Source organism: Leptonychotes weddellii, chromosome 1, assembly GCF_054177405.1.
Source record: "Leptonychotes weddellii isolate Sample4059 chromosome 1, ASM5417740v2, whole genome shotgun sequence".
Classification (NCBI taxonomy): Eukaryota; Metazoa; Chordata; class Mammalia; order Carnivora; family Phocidae; genus Leptonychotes; species Leptonychotes weddellii.
Genome location: NC_138369.1, coordinates 192,412,266 through 192,418,836, shown reverse-complemented (window position 1 = coordinate 192,418,836; position 6,571 = coordinate 192,412,266).

The following is a 6,571-nucleotide window of genomic DNA, read 5'->3' as shown; positions in this document are numbered from 1 at the left end:
CGTCCTCCCCTGACTTCCGCTCAGTGTGACCTGTCTTCCCCCGCAGGCCGCGGCTAGTGCCGTGAATGGGTAAGTATGGTCCCCACACAGCCCCTGGAAGGCAGCGCGGGTCTGACCACCTGGAAGCTGCCCCAGGCATCCCCAGGTGGGCAGGGGCGTGTGGGGACAAGGCGGGCCGTTGGGAGGAATGACCTGTCTGGGAGGGAAAATCAGCTCCTGACTTCAGCCAGGAGCAAAGACCGCTCACTTGGGGCCTCAAGGACGGGAACTCTGCATCTTAAATGACCTCCGTCCTCTCAGGTTGCTTTTCACAAGGCCCAGTGCAGCCACATGCAATTTCCCCTGCCCCACTCGTTCACCGGCTTGATCCACAGTGGCCCAGAGAGTCTGTCTCTGACAGGGCCGAGACCCTGGGGCCGAGCCTGGGACCATATTTGTGACAAGTGCTGTCGAGAGTCTGGGGCCTCCTGGGGACCTCTCCTCCACCCCCTGGACCTCAGGCCTCCCAGTGGCCACCACTGCCCCAGCCCACAGGCCTGGCGAGACAATCACCAGACTTTCCTGCTGCGGAGAGGAGGAATCCTCACCTCCTGGTGTCGGGCGGTGGCCGGCAGGCACAACAGCCACGAGAAGACCACTGAATTCCTGAGCCCTGGCCCTGCCGAGGGAACAGGGTGCAGCGGGGTGTGGGACAGAGCCGAGGCCGAGGCTGAGGCGGGGACCTCCCCAAGAACGAAGCCTGTCTGAAGGTCCCCGCCTCCAGGGCCCCTCATGTGACATGGAGGTTCCTGGAATACCTGTCACACAGGGGAAACCATCCTATGATTTTCCCCTCTGTGAGAGGCTGGGGGTGGGCGGTGGTGGGGGAGGTGCTGGCTGCTCAGACCCCCAGCACAAATGCCCCCCACCAGGAGCTTGTTAGATATCCAGCCACCTGGCCTCCCAGATCTGGGCTGGGCTGGGGAGGGGGCTGGTTGTTGGGAGGCTGCGTGAATAAAAATGCAGGTGATTCTTACCCTCGGAGAAGTTAGGAAAGACCAGAGTAGTAAAACAGCACTATCAGCCTAGATCCTTCTAGAATTGTGCCGCCTTCCCTGAATGATGGGCGTCCCAAGAGCAGACAGGGTGGGGGAGCCTCAGCATCCCCAATATTTGAGGATCCCGAGCAGGGATCTCACGGAAACCAGGCCCCCAGACTGCAGCTGCCTCGTTTAGGAAAGGCTGTTGGATGGTGAGTGGACATACCCGATGCAGCCCCACCTCCTCTCCGGGTGGCCACACCTTGTGTGATACCCTGATGAACGTTCCTGATCTTAGGGGGAGGCATCCAGTCTTTTACCATTAAGCAAGATGTGCGCTGGGGCTTGTAGGTGCCGTGAAGTAACTTCTACTCCAGGAGTGTTGGATTTTGTCAGGTGTTCTACATTTATTGAGAATGATCATGTGGTTTTGTTTTTCATTCTATTGATACAGATTACCTTGATTGAGTCTCAGATGTTAAGCCAACTTTGCGTTCCTGGGATAAATCCGATAAATCCCACGTGGTTATGGTATATGTATCTTTTCGTATGTTGATGGATTTTATTAACCTTTTTTTTTTTTAGGATTTTTCTGTCCGTGTTTGTAAGAGACATTGATCTTTTGTTTTCCAGTCTTTGTATTGTCTTTGGTTTTGGTATCAGGTAACATTGGCCTCTTTTATTTCTAGGAAGATTTTGTGAAGAACCAGTAAGTTGTCTTTAGATGTTTGATAGATTTCAGTGGTGAAGCCATCTGGGTGGGTAGTTTTTAAATTACTCATTCTTTATCTTTACTTGCTATAGGTCTGTTCAGATTGTCCCTTTCCTCTTGAGTCAGGTTTTGTAATTTGTGTCTTCCTAGGAATTTGTTCACTCATCTAGTTTATTGGCATACCAGTATTGATAGTATTCCTTTAGAATATTGCTTATTTCTGTAAGGTTGGTAGTAATGTCCTCTCTTTTATTATGATTTTAGTAACTTGAGTCTTATTTTTTTTCTGTCAACCTAAAGTTTTGTCAGTTTTGAAAGAACCAGTTGTTTCATTGATTTTCTCTGTTACTTGTTTATTATTATTATTGTTAAAGATCTTACTTATTTGAGAGAGAGCAAGAGAGAGCATGAGCAGGCGGTGGGGAGAGGTAGAAGCAAGCTCCCTACCAAGTAGGGAGCCCGACGTGGGGCTAGATCCCAGGACCCCAGGATCATGACCTGAACCAAAGGCAGATGCTTAACCGACTAAGCCGCCCAGGTGCTCCACATGTTGCTTGTTTATTAATTTCTACTTTTATTATTTTTCTTCTTCTTGCTTTAGGCTTAGTTTGCTCTTTCTTTTTGCAGTGTCTTTAGGTAGAAAGTTAGGTTATTGATTTGAGATCTTCTTTCTTAATATAGGCATCCATAGCTATAAATTTGCCACTGCTTTAGCTGCATTGATATGTTGTCCTCATTTTCATTCATCTCCAAGTATTTTCTTATTTCCCTTTTGATTTCTTCTTTGATCCATTGGTTATTTAGGGATGTGTTGCTCAACTTCCACACATTTGTCAGTTTCTCAATTTTTTTCCTGCTGATTCCTAATTTTATTCCACTGTGGTTGAAGATCATACTTTGTATGATTTTTATCTTTTTAAAATCTACTGAGGTTTGTTTCATGGCGTAGCATATGGTCTAGCCTAGAGAATTTCCATGTGCACGTGAGAAGGATTCATATCCTGTTGCTCCTGAGGGGAGTGTTTTGTAGATGTCTGTGTCTAGCTGATTTATACTGCTGTTCAGGTCTTCCATGTCCTTGTTGGTCTTCTGCCTGGTTATTCTATTCCACAGAGAGAAAACAGGGTACTGAAATCTCCAATTATCACTCCTTCCTTCATTTCTGTCAGTTTTTGCTCCATGTATTTTGGTGATCTACTGTGGTTAGGTGCATATATATTTATAATTATTAGGCCTTCCTGATGAATTAATTGTTTTGTCATTATAAAATGTCCTTCTTTATCTCTTCTAGCAAATTTTTGTGTGTGTTAAAGTCTATTTTATCTGATATTAGTTTAGCCACTCCACCTGTCATGTGGCTGCTGTTTCCAAGAATTACCCTTTTCCATTCTTTTACTTTCAATCTGTCAGTATCTATGAATCTAAAGCCTGTCTCTTGTCAGTAGCATATACTTGGGTCTTTTTCATATATACGCAGTCTGGTAATTTTTGCCTTTTGAATGAATTATTTCATCCATTCACATTTAAAGGGTTTTATTTTCTTTTAAAGATTGATTGATTGATTTATCTGAGAGAGAGAGCACAAGTGGGAGGGGCAGGGAGAGAGAATGTGGAGCCTAGATTGGGGGGTGGGGGGTGGGGCTTGATCTCACTACCCTGAGATCATGACCTGAGCCAAAACCAAAAGTCTGATGCTTAACCAACTGTGTCACCCAGGCGCCCTTCACCCATTCACATTTAATGTTTTGTGTCTCTGAATCCTCCTTTATCACTTCCTTTGGCATTAAGTGAATATTTTCTATTTTCTTTTCTTTTTTTTTTTTTAAGTTGGCTCCATGCCCTGTATGAGCCCAACAGGGGCCTTGAATTCACAACACTGTGACCAAGACCTGAGCTGAGATCAAGAGTCTGACACTTATCCAGCTGAGCCACCCAGGTGCCCCTAAGTGAATATTTCCTAATGAAGCCTGTAGATTTCTTGAGTGATATTTTTTGAGCTGTTTGTTTGGTGGTTGCTTTAGGGCCTACCATACACAATGTATCAGAATCCGTTTCAGATTTATACTAGCTTAATTCCAGTGAGACATACAAACATGACTCCTGCATGTCTATTCCATTTCCTTCCTTTTGTGGTATGGTTGTTAGGCATATTACATCTGTTAATGTTATAAACCCAACAATACATTGTTGTAGTTACTACTTTACCATCTGTGAAGTAACCTGCTACAGCTTTGCTCCCACCCACTTCTTTTGTGCTGTTATTGGCAAAAATATTACATAGACACTATACTTCTGTAAGACCAACATTACATAATATACATATTATTTTATGCAATTTCTTTTTAAATTAGTTAAGGAGAAAAATATGCATTTATATCATCTTTTATAATTACTGCTATCTTTACCAGTGCTCCTTGTTTTTTGTTTTTTATTTGAATTCAAATCACCATCTGGGATCGCTTGTTTTTAGCCTGAGGGACTTAATATTTCTGGTGATGCAGGTCAGTGTCTGGGAATGTCTTTATTTTGCCTCCACTTCTGAAAGATAGCTTAGCTGGATACATGATTCTTGGTTGACAGTTCTTTTCTTTGGGCTCTTTGAATGTCCTCCCAGGGTCTTCAGGCCTGTGATTGCTGCTGAGAATTCAGCTGTCAGTCTCGTTGTGAGGGGCAAGTTTTTCTCTCTTGCAGATTTCAAGATTTCCCCTTTTAGTAGCTTTACTGTACAGCTGACCCTTGAACAACACACAGTTACAGATGGTGACCTCTGTGCAGTTGAGAATCCATGTATAACTTTTGACACCTCCTAAACTTAACTGCTAACAGCCTCCTGTTGACCAATAATGTAAGCAGCTGATTAACACATATTTGTATGTGTTTTATATACTGTGTTCTTACCATAAAGTAAGCTAGAGAAAAGCAAATGTTGACAAAATCTAAAAGAAAATACATTGACAGTACTGTATGGTATTTACTGAGAGAAAATCAATGTATGAGTGGGCCTGTGCAGTTCAAACTCACGTTGTTCAAGGATCAATTGCTTATGCCTGTGAATCTCTTTGTTTATCCAAATTGAAGTTTCTATAGCTCCCTAATGTGTAGGTTAGTACTTCTCAATATATTTGGGGGAGTTTTCAGCCACTAGTTCTTCAAATTTTTTTCTGCTTTTTTCTCTCTCATCTCCTTCTGGTAGTCTCATTACACATGGCTGGTGAGCTTAGTGGTGTCCCACATTTCTCTGGGGCTCTATTCCTTTTTTATCTTTCTTCCCCCTCTGTTCTTTGGATTGCATAATCTTTATCAATCTATCCTCAAGTGTGCTGAAACTTCTCCCCATCCAGAAGTACTGTTGAGCCCCTCTAGTGAATTTTTCATTTAAGTTCTTGTACTTTACCAACTCCGGAAATTTCCATTTGGTTTTTTTATGTATGTAAATATATTGTATATTTTAGATATATATTTGTATATCTTATATTATGTAATATATAAGTGACAGCTATGGAATGTACAAACATGTTATATAAAATATCATACATTATATATTTTATTTTGATCTTTCTATTGATATTCTTTGATGTGACATTGTCATCATACCTTCCTTTACTTCTTTAATTATAGCTTCCTTTAGTTCTGTGACATATTTTAAGTGGCTACTTTCAAGTCTTTTTTAAATCTGACATTTGGTTCATCTCATATGAAGTTTCTGTTGTCTTCCTTTTTCCTGGTGTATAGATCATCCTTCTGTTTCTTTACATGCTTCATAATTTTGGGGGGGAATCTAGACATTCTAGATAGTACACTGAAGCAACTCTGAGTTCTTGCGCCTCCCTCTACCACCCATCCCCCCAACCCCGGGCTTGTTGTTGTCGTATGTAGTGACTGGCCCCCTCCACGCAGTGGTAAGGCTCTGGTGTCATTCCTGTTCCTTGGGAGGTGCAGCAGTGGGTATGCCCACAGTCGCCCTGGGTGACAGTGGTTTGGGCAGGACTCTCGGCTCTTTCACTGACCACACCTGGCTGTTAAGCTCAAGCAGTACCAGCTGATTGCTCTATTGTTTTCAGCTGGCGGGGGAGGTACGGATATCTCTAGAGCCCAACTTGACCCAATGTGGGATTCACAGAGGAAACAACTCCCAAGATCAGGGTTTGAGGTTTGTTCTAGCCCCAGGAGGGCTCTTCCCCAGTCTCTCTCCCTGGTTCTCCCGAAAATTTGCTGGCCTACAGTTCAGCCAGTCCCTTCACTGAATCTATGAATCTCTTTCCAATGGCCTTTCACCACAACTCCTACTGTTTTTGAAAGTGTCCTTGTGATTGAACTTCTCCATGCTCTGGTGCAAATGCAGTCAGTTCCTTTGGGAAGAGACAAGGAGCTACCCCTTCTATAGCCTGCTTCTCCCAACAGGTGAGGGCTCTGGGCCCAGGAGTGGGAACAACAGCACACTTCTGAGGGACACACCCACTCTCAGAGCTTGGCGATCCGTGGGGTTGGGGACAGTACTACCCTCGGGTCTTCTCAGCTTGCTTCTCCTGGCATGGAACCAGCATCTTACCAGCTGGGCGAGGGGGGACTGGGCCCCTGCCTCAGTGGTATCTCACCCAAAGCAGAGGCTCCAGTCCACAAGGAGAGATTATGGTTATGCTGACGATCCTAGTAGAATCACTTCGAAACAAATCAGCTATATTCATAATCTGAAATTAAGCACAAGTAACCATAGTTTGCATAAAATACTTAAAACATTTAAAAAAAGAAAAACCTAAATTGGGGCGCCTGGGTGGCTCAGTCAGTGGTTAAGAGTCTGCTCAGGTCATGATCCTGGAGTCCCGGGATCGAGCCCCTCATC